Source organism: Eschrichtius robustus, chromosome 1 (assembly GCF_028021215.1).
Source record: "Eschrichtius robustus isolate mEscRob2 chromosome 1, mEscRob2.pri, whole genome shotgun sequence".
In the NCBI taxonomy this organism is placed as follows: Eukaryota; Metazoa; Chordata; class Mammalia; order Artiodactyla; family Eschrichtiidae; genus Eschrichtius; species Eschrichtius robustus.
Genome location: NC_090824.1, coordinates 69,386,257 through 69,401,040, shown reverse-complemented (window position 1 = coordinate 69,401,040; position 14,784 = coordinate 69,386,257). Strand labels below are relative to the sequence as shown.

General features: G+C 34.7%; 1 long non-coding RNA gene across 1 annotated transcript in view; it reads right to left on the bottom strand.

Moving 5' to 3' along the window:
* Positions 1–14,784, bottom strand: part of LOC137758579 (uncharacterized) — a 58,549-nt gene that overhangs the window by 17,912 nt on the left and 25,853 nt on the right. Inside the window, exon 2 of the long non-coding RNA XR_011073021.1 lies at positions 6,309–6,429. This is a non-coding gene — a long non-coding RNA (uncharacterized lncRNA). The remainder of the gene's footprint in view (positions 1–6,308; positions 6,430–14,784) is intronic.

Here is a 14,784-nt window from a genome sequence, read left to right as displayed (position 1 = left end):
TTTCTATGGGACTATGATAAATAAAATGTTACAATTTGAGAGCATATGATTGAAAAAGCTATTCATGATCTGAACCTTCATGTTTCAAGAAATTCTTGGAGAAAACATAGGATCAAAAGATGAGTGTGGACAAATGGAGTAATATGTGTGAAGATTTAATAGTTGATTATAACTCATGCAATATTAGAGTTTGTTGAGAAATCAAAGCCTTAGAGTCAAATGTACAGGCATTTGGTACAGGTACAGGAAGGAGTGAATTCTGAAAATGTTGTTTACTTTGAAAATAACATGATTTAATTCTCTAATGTTTATGTGCATTTAACCATAATTTTTAACCAATGATTTTTTTGTATGTGCTAAGATGCTAAGAATGGACTTGCATTTTTTACAAGATTATATTTTTCAATCTTATTGAAAATTTTATATTTATACAGAACAAAAATGGTAAACCGATTTAATTCATTGGAAAAAAGAGGATATCTTGTCTTGAAGATACCTGTTGCTTTTACAAGCAGTCTTGAGTATATAGCTATTTTTTTTTTTTAAATTTATTTATTTTTGGCTGTGTTGGGTCTTAGTTTCTGTGCGAGGGCTTTCTCCAGTTGCGGCGAGCGGGGGCCACTCTTCATCGCGGTGCGCGGGCCTCTCACTATTGCGGCCTCTCTTGTTGCGGAGCACAGGCTCCAGATGCGCAAGCTCAGCAATTGTGGCTCACGGGCCTAGTTGCTCCGCGGCACGTGGGATCTTCCCGGACCAGGGCTCGAACCCGTGTCCCCTGCATTGGCAGGCAGATTCTCAACCACTGCGCCACCAGGGAAGCCCTGTAGCTATTTTTTATAAAAGCTTTTCTGTCTTTTTTCACTATTACATTACATATGGGCAATAGTGATTTTCTCAATTTTTCTTATTTTCGAGTTGCAAATTACTGTAAAAGTACAACTTTTAGACAGTTTAATTTAGGATGAGTAGTTGCAAGTGAGATTTTTGTTTATATCTTAAAAGACAAAAAACTTAGTAATTTCTTAGGAACTTCTCTTGCCCAATCATGCGTGGTGATGCATGAGAAAAATAACAACAACAACAACATATTTTGGCATTACTAGGTATTGTTCATGTATGAGAATAGCAATACTAATCCCAGAACTATTATCAGGTGCTCCTTCAACTGAGAGACACAGTCTCTCTATCTTACATCTCTGGTAGACATTGAATAATTTTTTTTTACTGTTAAATGATACAATAGAAACATTTAACCATTATAAACATCATTACTTACAAAGAAGAAAAAAATTTGCCATTACTATGTTAACAGACTTAAACTTAGGAAGAGATGGTTTGTTACTTACCATGTTGAAGAAACAGTATATGGTAGAGTTATGATTAAACTAAAATAAGGAAATGTGTTTAGAGAGGCCAAGCAATCTTCCAAAGGTGACACACAGTAAAAATGCTAGACTAAGATTTGAATCCAAGCATTCTAGCTCTAGAGTGCATGCTGAAATATTAACACCTTATTGAACATATGTAAGATAAAGCCATTCTAGGCTTTTCTAGATACCCTCATCGAGTTATTGATATTATTTACAGGAGGTCTGAGCTTGTGCTGCTGTGGTGTGAGGGCCAACTTAAATCTATGGGTCAATTCGAACAAGGTTGATCATTTATTTCTAACAAGTTGCACTCACATCAAGAAGAGACACTTTCCCATCAGTGGACAATAGCTATAGTGCAGCTGTTCAAAGTGGCAGTTTCAGTGAAATGGGTCTGAGATGGGCTGGGCAGAGTGACTCTTAGCAAACTCCAGAGGTGCAGGATCATGTTGACTTTAGTGTATAGGATATCCCAGAAATCAGAATAGTCTGTATTTTTCCTTAGATTTGGGTCTGCCTGTTTTAGACTAGACCAATCAAAACAATGGGAAATCTTAGGAGGGCATTTCAGGTACGCTCATTCTGGACCAATTTCTTGGAAATAGCATGGTATGTAGAGTCATATTCAAAATGTAGAATATCATGCTATTACCTCCTTTAAGTAATTTCCCTGTTTAAATAGTCATATTTTGCCCTTCAGGGTTTCTTGCTGAAAGCGGTTGATGTATGTTTGAATAATACAAACAACTTCAAAAAGAAATTTGTTTATATTAATAATTCATCCTATGCGGGTGTGTATGAGAAGTTGGCAAAGAAAACTAAGTTAGCAACAAGTTTTTAGGTTTAGGGATTCAACAACATGATAAATATCTATTGAAATTCTTTGTCATATGCTTAAAAATCTACTGTAGAATCCTCCTGTGGGGTTGTCTCATCTCCAGGTACTGTGTCCAGGTTTAGTTTAGGATATGAACTCAGGTTCATTGCCCTGCAGGCCAAATATCTGATCTCTTTTGAGAGCAGCATCAGAAAGTCTTCACATTTGGTTAAACATAGATGGTACCAATGGAGGATGGCCATGTAATGGTGTGACGAGGAAAGTGGAAACCTACTCAAGATCAATTCAAGAGATTTTATTACAAACACACCTCAAAGATTGCATGCTGGAGTGTCTGAAATATCTCAGAGTCCAGTAATAAAAGATGATGGAAAGTCTTAGGCTGCTTCCTTGTTTGTGAAAACTGGGGCTTGCCAAATTTCATACTCCTGCCCCTGTGGCATTCTCTCCAAATAAATAAGTTTTTCTTTGTTTCTATATTCACTCATTCAGAGGTAATTCAGTACCACTGTCATTAAATACATTCTTACTAAAAATTAGGGAGATAGATGAACATTTTGAGGCTGAGTTTCAAAAATGATTGAGTTTAATGGTACTTTGAAAGTGGAACTTTAATTAAAATGTTATTCTTTCAGTACCAAGAATTATTTATATTTTTTATTCAGTTATGTTGTATATAACATGTTATATTCAAGACTAGTTAACAATAAACATATTAGCCAAGCCCACAGTAAATAAATATTTGATAATTTAAATAAGTCTGTTATTAGTTTGATGATATATGAAGGCAAAAGGAAAGAAGCATCTAATATATTACCTTCATTTTCTATATTTTCATTGTAGATATGAGTCTTTCATATTATTAATATGAATAATTTTATTAAAGATATAGGTTTGTAAGTGACATGTAAGTATATAATAGAATAATTTTAATAGAAATATTTATATTTCTCAATTAATGTTGACAAGAAGTAGTTGTTTGATTTCTAAGTCAGAGTCAAGTGTATTCTTTTCAAGAACTAGTCTCTATATGTACAGTGAGAAAAGAGCTTGATATTTAAAATGTGAATTTAAAAAATAGCTAATGTAGGATTGAAATAGTTAATTGAATCAGACCAGTTCAGTCAATCAGTCAGTAAACAAACAACTATGGTGCACCCACTACGTTCCAGGCAGGGCGTGTGATGACAGGAATGAAGCAATCTGTGAGAGACATCTTCCCTACCTCTGTGGAGCTGGTAGTATAGACTGTCTGGCAATTTGATCTATTTCACTATATGCACCTTCTAGTAGGAGTCAAATAAGGATTTGTATGTCTTACAGTATACAACTGTTTAATAATAGCTTGTATTACATACTGCAAAAGTATTTGAGACTTTTTGAATTACACTTTTCTTTAGGTATATTGGTGCCATGAAAAAGGCTGAAATTATGCAAACTTCTCATTTTACAATTTTGAGACAATGGCAGTATTAAAACATACGTGTAACATCCTACAGAAAATTAAATGTGTGAACATGAATTACATCATTTGAAAATTCAACTTGTACTTGATTTTCCAGGGTAGCTGGTGTCCAATGAGCCCATGCAATATCAATGCGCTCAGTGATAGAGAAGAAGATGGTAATTGTGTACCAGGGGAATTTAGGTTGTATTTTGATGATGTGGTCAATTACTTGGCCTTTGTGAACATTCATGGAATAACTGGTTTTATTTAATAAGTCCATTTATGAAAATAACCACTGTTGCACATTGGTGCTTATCAAAAGTATTTTTTTCCTTGAAGAGACTGCACACGTGTAGCATCGAACTACCAATTAATATAATTTGTTTAGAGCTATTTTTCTTTCTGTACCATCAAGGCATTAGTTATCAAAGGTGAATGGTAAAATATCCAGCCAAAAAAGGGTTGTGTGGCTATCCCAACAACTTAAATAAAGGGAGTAAGAGAGAACATATGTGTTACAATTACCCAGATTTTTCCTTTAACTGAAGCTTTTAAACTAAGACTGATAGAAAACAGTGTTTAGGAAGAAATGATGCATACTGATTTATATAAAATGCTGTTCATGGTATTTTTCTTTTTGTATTAGCTTTAATGAATAGATATGGCTTTTTATTTTGTGGTACCCTACCGTTAAATGATACCATCATTTTTTTTTTCTGCCTAAATAAATTCAAATTCTTGTCACCTACTATCTGTACAGGAAGATTTGAGACATTATTCCTAATTGAGATTTTCACTGAATATCTTTTAAAGATAAACTTGTTTTATTCTTTCACCCACTATTTAAAAGGATTTTCACATTTTTATCTTCTAAAGGAATTGTCAATGAGAAACTAAAACTGCATAGACTATACATTAAAATCACTTTAGTTTTTAAGCTGTCATGAACTGTTTCAAAAAATGCTAAGTTGCTATTGTTTAATGTCTGTCATTTTATAATGCTTTAGAAGTTATCTATCCTGTAAAATTATTAACTGATGCTAAAATTGCCTTGTAAGTATTAGGACAATAGCAATTTTGTAACAGCTGGGATACTGCCAATGTAAGATAAGTACATTTTGCTCTGTAGATTCATAAAGTGCTTTGAAATGGTTTGTAACTGATGGATGGATGCATTTTCTAAGTGTAGAAAGCAATATTTTGTAGAAGGAAATGGCTTGAAAGCTGACACACATGCATGCAAATGCCATTCTCTTCAGTAAGTAATTTGCTTTTTCCTTCAAAAGCATAAATGGCATAGTTAGACACATTATTTTGTATATTGCACATAACAATACAAGATGCACAAAAACAGCAAGTACAAAACATTTCATATTGATAGAAGAACCCATGGCTGTGGTATATGATTAGCATAAATGTATACACACTGAAGTAATGCCTTCAGGATTAAAAAGTGAAACTGAAAAAAATAGGAAAGTCCTACCAAACTTCAGGAAATGACAATATTTATTATCCTTTCTCTCTTTTAATTTTGCTACTTGATTAGAATGCTGTATCATTTTAAATGGATATATTTTCCTTAAACCACTAAACATTAATCATGGTCCCAGTACAATGTTACAAAGCTCTCATATTGTTCTACATACTTGTTTAGGATGGTTAACATCTTTCAGCTTTCAAAAAATAAAAGGCAACAATATATTTTCCTGTATGACAAGTGTTCATATGGGACTAGTTTTTGTCAAGTTAAAATCGTTCTGCGACCCGAATTGGATGTTTGGAATTTTAAAAAAATATAGTTACTGTCGTATCCTAAGCAGCTAGAGCAGACTGGCAGAGAGTGTATAACCAATAAATATAGGTCAAGTTTGAATTGAATTGTTTTTCAGAGACACCTGATTTAAAACCACTCTTAGCAACTCTGTATTTGTTAAAGAACTTGAGCTTTGGAGCCAAGTTGGTTGGGTTTGAGTCCTGGTATCAACATTAACAGTTTTGTGAACTTAGGCCAGCCTTTTAACTTTGTTAAACTTCAGTTTCCTACTATACAGAATGAAGAACATAACATCCACTTCTTAGGGTCGTTATGAGGACCAAATCTATATAAAGTGCTTTTGCACAGTATCAGGCACTTAGCCCTTGATACATAATGGTCTTTATTATTGTCATACCTCCACCATTATCCACATTATTATTTGGTTTGCTGTATCAATACAGAGTTATCTCAGTTCCTTAAAATGTCCTCAGTTTCCTCTCTGATTTGGACAATTTCTGTGAAAATCACTTAACATTAACTCCACTCGTTAATGAGAGCTGTATTCAGTTAGAGAGGAAACCATACCCTCAACCTTTAACGTTTTTACTTTTAATTTACTGAGGGAATTCTTTTTCCTCTGATACATATTTCATTCAACACATTCAAAGGAAATGTAGAAATGAATAAAACCTACTGGTTGGGTAATATTTTGGATGACTGTAAGGCAAAACTTCCAATTTGTATTTTGAATATGTTTTCTCAGAGATCAGATATTAGAACATCTGGACCTCTTTGGATTGGTCAGTAGAAGACATTATACAAAATGAACTAATTGATTAATAGACCTGTAACTTAGTGAAATTTTCTACCTTTTCAAAAGATGCATTCATTACTTACCTGGAAGACTTTGTCACAAAGATATGCCAGAGGAATGCTTTTAGACCAAAGGTGTTTTTATTTCTGAGTTACTTCCACACTTGAGGAGACCTTTGATGGGACTTCTTCATTGGAAAGATGCCTATGATAAGAATAGAAAAAAAATTGGTCCTTTATTTGAAAATCTTACAAATTCTGAAGATTTCTAATTTAATGGATTTTTATGAAACATGTAGCTTATGAAATAGTTACAATACTTCATGTATAAATAATTTGTCTTTTATTTTATTCATACAATTTCTTGTTTTACTTTTTTATGGCTTTAACTCTTGGTGGGAATTCTGTGTTTTTATATATAGTTTTAGTTAGAGCTGTGCCACTTGGTGTTTATGACATCACATGTGTTTATTATAATCGTTCTCCCCCAAATCCTCTGTGCATAAAAATGACACGAGGTCATTTTCCTAACTAACTTTATAACAGATGGGGTCATATAAATTTCATTATCATGAGCCCAAATGTCAAAGGCAAAGGCATTCATGACAGCCCTAAATATGGTCCTAGAGATGGGGCCTCATTCTACTTTTTCTCTCTTTGATATGGACCCACTGAGGAATAATGTGCTTTTCTGTTGGTCTTCTTTCTCTCTCTTTACCAAATTTATCCAACAGAGAAAGATTACATTCCCCTCACAGTAGCTCTTTAGATTTGTCATCTCAAAAGTCTGTCACTTACAGCCTGGGTTCCTCAGGTATTTATTTATTCATTGTAACAAGCCACAGGCAGGCTTTTGGCATAGTCATCCAATTACTGATACCCTTAAAGCTCTGTGATCTTGTGGATAAACCTACTACAATAACTTAAATTTGTTCACACCTTTTCTCTACCTTGGAGTCCAGGAACTGCAAGTGCCTTTGGGATAACCTATAAGAATGCAACATAAACCCTTAACTAATGCTTACATAAAACCTTTTATTGCCACGTGAGTAAGTGCTGGAAAGATGCTTAATGGCAGATAATCTAGCGGGATAAGCGAGTTTTGTGTTCTGTCATCCCTTGTCTTTAATTTATGTCATATGACTTAATACCACTTTTGTATGAGATGGATCAATGACTCTGCTGTGAGGGACAGAAAGATAAATATTCTTCTACACATTGTTCGTGTGATCTTAATTATCACAGATTTGCAGAGCTCTACAAACTGACCCTGCTCTGTATTTATTTCCAGAAAAAATAACTTTAAGTAATATAGTGCCACCAACCTGCTATTTTTACTCAAAAATATATCTTGAAGATCCTTTATTAGGGCACAGATTTCTGTATCATTCATTTTGACTGTTGCACAGTGTTTCATAGTGTGGATACGTGATAATTTACTTGCCACACTGCTATTGATAGACATTTAAGTTATTTACAGTTTTGTGCTATAAACAGTGCTTGCAATGAACATCCTCATACATATCCTCTTGTGTATATGTGTGGCTTTTTATTTAGGATGGATTAAAAGAAATTTTACTGGTTCATATAGATTCTGCCAAATTGACCTTATGTGGGTCCTAATCCAGTGACCGGAGTCCTCCTAAGAAGAGGGAAATTTGGACTGAGACACAGGAAGAATGCCATGTGATTCCAGAGGTAGAGACTGGAGTGATGTATCTACAGGGAATGCCAAGGATTGCAACCACCAGAAGCTAGGGAGAGGCAGGGAAGGATCATCTTCCTCTAGAGCCTTTGGAGACAGCATGGACCTGACAACATCTTGATTTTGGACTTTAGCCTCTAGAATTGTGAGACAATAAATATCTGTTGCTTTGAGCCATCTAAGATGGTGGTAATTTGTTATGGCGGTCCTAGTAAACTAATACAATGGTCACTATTTCTGGATAGAATTAAATTGTAGTCCAAAGCCCAAGAGAGAACATATTAGGTACTAGCAATAGTTTGTGTCCTCCATTTTGTTTCTATGTAAGTGAGATCATAAAAGATGTGTGTGTGTGAATAACGAGACTAAAATGTGAATTCTGACACACACAAATGTCAATTAGACCAGAAATTTGGAAGTAAGGAAATTCCAAGAAAAAAATTTATTTCACAAGTAAATGTCAAAAGAACTTCAACATTCAAAGTATAAAAAAGTATATTAGGAAAAATCTGTAAACTTAGGTCAGGAATGTATCTGATCCCTAGAAATGAAGGTTAGTTGTCATATTTTTTAAAAGTGAGCATTGTAAGTTCTAATGCTAATAAGGATTTTGTACACAATGTGACAAAGACAGTATGTTTGTTATTTGTAGATCTGTATTGACATTTTAAAAATCACTGAAGCTGCGCTTTACCTTCAATTGACTGTTTTAAAAGATTATTATATTTTTCACTGAATCATTAAGGTCTAAAAAGCTGCCATGAGCCATTCTTTAATTATGTGTCATAAATGCAATTCTACTGTTACTTAAGTAAAGAACTACACTGTCTTATGAATGACAATGCCAATTTAAAGAAGCATCACTCTCTCACTGGTTACTAGAGTATGTTAGTAGCTATCAACAAGAAAGTAAATAGTAGGGAATTTATTAGTTATTTATTTTCAGAGCATAGAGAATATTGCAAAAAACAACTATAGAATTTTCATGTTTAGTAACATTTCTATTTCCCTAAAAATTCATGTGAGATGGACCACAATTGTACTTTGCTTCAGGTACTTTTAACTTTTTCTTCACAATTCATCTCAGCCATAAAACTCATTAATCAAATTAGATGGGAGAAGACAAGTTTCCCATGGGTTGATCTTAACTTGTATTCATGATGATTAATCATTGCATAACAGGGTGAGGTCATTGGAAACATGTCATTCTCATAGTCACCATTTAAGTTCAAAGGGAGGAGTATTATCAGTAATAGTCTAGGAAGAAGACCTTTAAAAATGGTTCAACAGTAAGAAGCCCCTAAATTTTCTTTACAATGTATCAGTGAATAACAGTTTACTTTCTTCCTTAGGATTTTTAGCTATTTTTTTCTACCGAGATATTTATCACTTTTAGATGCTTTCATAAAAGTTTTACATACATGTATCTAGTTTATTAGAACAGTTTTTACATAATTTCATAGGAAGAAATTTTACTATAAAAGTGATTCTGGTCCATGTTATCTTACATTAGTATCTTACATTTGTGTAGCACTAACAAATTTCAAAGTGCTAATCAGTCTATTCTCAATTTTTCTTTTTTCTTTTTCTTTTTGTGGAGAGGTCTGAGAGTAAATTCATAGATGAAAAATAATTCTGAATAGACATGAGATTGACCACAGTCTGAATTACTTAACATTTCTGACACAACACAATAAATAATAAATCAAAAGCTACAAATGATGTACTTCACATCTATGTATTTCACTATATGTAAGCTGAATTACAATTTTAAAAAACCTACACATGACGATTTACCAATTATCTATTCTTAACAAAAATTGGATATGCAAAAATGAGAGATTAAAATTTCTAAATATTATCATTTATTAAGCATTCCCATTAAATACTTTAAAAAATGATGGTCTGATTTCCTTGCAGCGTATGTCATTCTGAAATAATAAATGGAGACATTTGCTTGCAAAATAGCAATTACTGCGATTATTTTCATGGAGAGATTCAGGAATATAAGGACCTTTGTGATGTGGTACTTAACACCTCTCTAACTTCATTTTTCATGCCCTCTTGTCTGCTCTCATATTACCAATTACATTCTTACATTCATTTATTCTTTTATTCTTTCTACATCATCACATGTCTGAACATCACAAAGGAACTTTCTATGCAATAACCTTGTCTTCCAACACTCACCTTCTAGGCACTCTCCATTCCCACAACTCCACTGAGGTTGCAGCCCAACACTCTCTTTGTTGTCGCATTCAGGGGGATCCTTCTCATTCTGTACCTTGTTTTATCCCTCAGCAGAATTCAATGGGAATGGCTTCTCCCTCCTTTGAAAAAAATTCATCCCTACTGTGACACCACTTTGTCTTGATTTTCCTTCTGTCCACTCCTCCTCATTCTTTTTTACTAGCTCCTCTACCTCTTCTGTCAGTTTTGGGTGACTTCTACTTCTCAATCATCTGATAGCTTTATCTTGGGACTTCTCTTACCTATTCATGGACTTTGGAGACAGATACCCTGTGTTCAAATTCCAGACTTAGCACTTACTAGCTGTGTGACTTCTATTTGTGTTTCAGTTTTGTCATCTCTAAAATGGGAGTAATAACAGTACCTACTTCATAGAGTTACTGTATTAAGTGAGATAATATAAACAAAATGCTTACAATAGTGCCTGGCACTTAATACTATCTCCATGTTGATAACAACCAAATTTATATTTATTCTAAACATTGCACATGGATTTCCAACAAATATTTTAACTGCTAATTTGATATTTCCACTTGTATGCCTAAAAAGCATGTCAGGGCTTCCCTGGTGGTGCAGTGGTTGAGAGTCTGCCTGCCAATGCAGGGGACACGGGTTCGAGCCCTGGTCTGGGAGGATCCCACATGCCGCGGAGCAACTGGGCCCATGAGCCAAAATTACTGAGCCTGCGCGTCTGGAGCCTGTGCTCTGCAACAGGAGAGGCCGTGATGGTGAGAGGCCCGTGCACCGCGATGAGGAGTGGCCCCCGCTTGCCACAACTGGGGAAGGCCCTCGCACAGAAACGAAGACCCAACACAGCCATAAATAAATAAAAATTAAAAAGCACGTCAAAATTTACATGTACAAAATGAAAATCTTGATATCTTTCTTTCAAAACAGTTTCACTCCCTGTTTTGACCCTACCATCATCAATTCAATTGCTCAAGTAAAAAACCTTGGAGTAATTCTTCATTCTTTACTTTCTCTTACTTTCACATTCACTCCATCAGCAATTCCTATTTGTTCTACCCAAGTAAATAGTTTAAACCCATCCATTCTTCTGAATCTCCACTGCAATCAGCCTAGTCAAAGAGATCATCACTTCTTATCTGGTGTTACGGACTAGCAAGTCCTCCTGTTCCTCTCTTGCCCTTTTGCAATTCATCTTTATCTATCTGCTCAAATAATCCCTCTGAAACATAAACTATATTATATAACGTCATGCTGAGCACATGGTAGCCTTTCAATAAATATTTGTTGAATGAATGGATCGGTATGATATTAATTGGGTGGCATAGAATCTTAGCAGTTTAAGAAAAGCAGATATTGTCTTAAGTTTACGAGCTTACTGTGAATTAAAAGAACAGGGTATTAGGAGAGAGAATAACTAGGAAGTGATAGATACACAATACGTAAAACCTGATGGCTAAGGACGTCTACACTGTGTAGGTGTATTTTAAATTGACACGGGTAGACTGAGAAGGAGCTACTATGGTGAAGACTGTGTGCAAAGAATTCCAGGAAGAGGATCTCTGGAAAGAAAAAGCTCTTGCCTGTTTCACAAAACTCAGATGGCCTGTGTGTCTAGCGTTTTAAAGGTAGCTGGGAAATTAAGCAGAGAACAGATCTTATTAGACCTTCATCTGATAATGGGTGGTGATTTTTTATTAGCTATAATGAGACGACTGGACAGTTTTAAGCAGGGGCATTATACAACCCAATTTATGTTTGCAAAGATAAGGACAGACTTCTTAGTGGAAGGACTGGAAGGAAATTGTGAAAACAAGGATGCTATTGAAGAAGGCCAGCAGAGAGGACAGTTGCCGTGGAGATACATTGTGGGGATAAAATCAGGTACCAAGATGACTTACTGATGTATGGCCATGGAGAATGGGGGAAAGGAAGCAATTAGGATGATTGCCTTTGGCTTGAGCTCCTGGGTGGATACTGATGCCAGTTTATGAACTGGGTGGTGAGATGTTATAGATTCGACCCTGGAGTTTAAAAGGGAGGTTTGCATTAGAGATATAAATTTGAAAATAATCAACCTTTTGATGGCATTTATGACCAAGGGAATAACTGCGATGTTCTAGAAAAAAAGTATGGAGAATAAAGAAGGGAGGAACTCCAGGTTTTCAAGCTTGACAGAAAGAAAGGGGCTATCAAGGGTGTCACCACATTTGCCATATTATTTTTCTACATCTATTTCTTGCATAGTAACTCCTCCACAATCTGTCTGGCAAGCTTCTATTCATCATCTGTAACATAACACTACCTCTATTTAACCAACATTTATCAAGCAATTATTAAATACCAAATGTACTTTAATATATGTATTGAATGCATTATTCCATTAACCCACATTATAACAGCTTCGAGGTAGATATTATACTATTTTACAGATGAGAAACCTAAAGTAACTTACAACTGATTACCAATGGAACTGGGAGTTGAGCCCAGGCTGTTAGCAGTTACAGCCTACAGATGTAATTTCTACACTATATTGTTTCATATATATCTAGCATTTTACTTTCACGGTGTACTATATTTTACATATACATATAAGTATAACAAATAAAAGTAATCAGGAATCTAAACAGAAATTTAAATTATATTTTTTTGTCTTTCTCCTTTACTAAAATATGAGCAAGTCGAAAGTAGAATTCATGGATTACTAAATTTTATCGCTTCCAGGCCAACCATAGTGTCTGATGTACAGCAGACCTAAACAAATACTTGTATGATTAAATGAATATAGGTCCTTGACTTTGAGAGCCAATTATTATAAACTTTTAAGTTCTACTTATATCTTGTTTGTATACCTATATATTCACTTGCTCAGTGTTAAAGGCAGAATCCAGTTTTCATAAGTAGAATTTTGAATCTAAGCTCTCAGTGAGTTTATTAGACCTAAGCTTTGCTGTGTGCATCTTCTCTCTACCAAAATTACTTTTCCCAAGATTACATCACCAAAATATCATGCTGGTTGTTTATTAAATTATTTTATGTAATTTGTTCTAAGTTGTTATTTCATGCAATTTGTTCAAGCCTATCTTTTTTTTTTCTGGATTCCCCACCATTTTGAAGTAGTCTTCTATTACTAAGAATTTAATTTCATGCTGCTCTCAAGTATCTTGAATGGAGACCAAAATGTGTGTGACTTCTGGAATGGTAAAATACTAATTTTGTATAATTCACCAAAGATAACTGTGTTAGATGTTCTTTGCTGTAAAAATGTAGTAGGAAAAAGATAAAGAAATATTCTTTTAAAGTAATATTAATTCAGCAAACTACCTTTTATTGTTAGAATTATGAAAGAATATAGCTTAAAATTGACTAGAATTGAATTAAAAGATAAATTGTCTCTATTTTAACAATGACTGGGTTTTGCTTCAGAAAAGTTGACATCATTAAAATGTTTCACTTTGTCAGGCAGTTTCCAGTTTCTGTTATTAAGAAGCTTTCATTGCTTTGACACACTTTAAAAAATGCATACTAACTGTTTTTGAACATAATTGAAATCAAAACACTCTAAATGTTTCCATGCAATACAATATCACACAATCACCAGGCTGTATCTATTATTTCAAATGTATAGAGCAAGAACTTTTCCTACTTTATTTGCAGTACAGTTTTTCTTTCCTCTCCTTCCCCAGGTATACGAAGATCTAAACTGGGATTCACAGTTAGCAGGCTATTTTTGGATACAGGGAGAAATCTTTAAAGGCAATTTTATACTCTTTCAAATGGCTTTGATTTGGAAATAAATTTTAAGTTGAACAATCTCCTTATTTTTACCTAGTGTCCTTTTTTATTTATTTATTTATTTATTTATTTATTTATTTATTTGTTTGTTTGTTTGTTTGTTTGTTTGTTTGTGGCTGTGTTGGGTCTTCGTTTCTGTGCAAGGGCTTTCTCCAATTGCGGCAAGCGGGGGCCACTCTTCATCGCGGTGCGCGGGCCTCTCACTGTCGCGGCCTCTCTTGTTGCGGAGCACAGGCTCCAGACGCGCAGGCTCAGTAGTTGTAGCTCACGGGCCTAGTTGCTCCGCGGCATGTGGGATCCTCCCAGACCAGGGCTCGAACCTGTGTCCCCTGCATTGGCAGGCGGATTCTCAACCACTGTGCCACCAGGGAAGCCCAAGTGTCCATTTTTGATACCTGAGAATATCTATTTGGCAGTCAAACTTCCACATAATCATTCATTCAAAAAACGAATCAACCATAACTTAACCATTTTCTAAGGATACTTTGTACCTGGCAGGAGGTGAGTTACTCCAGATTTTATGTAGCCTCTAAATAACTACACCTCAGCCATTTCTATCACTGGGGATATTGGAAGTCATTAAGTGATTTTACATTTTGCAGTTTAATGTGATTAATTTTTTATCCCACCATGTTGACTCTTTGCTTATCTTTAAACTAACTCTCCTATGCAATGCATAGAGGGCAAATGCCTCTATATTTATTAGTTGCTATCCCAGCTCCTTCATTTCTTTCACTTTTGTAGAATCTATTTCTCATCCTCACTATGAACTTCAGCCTCTCCATTTGCACAATCTATTGCTCTACTTTTGCTTAACTGGAAACTTTATTATTATCACCTATT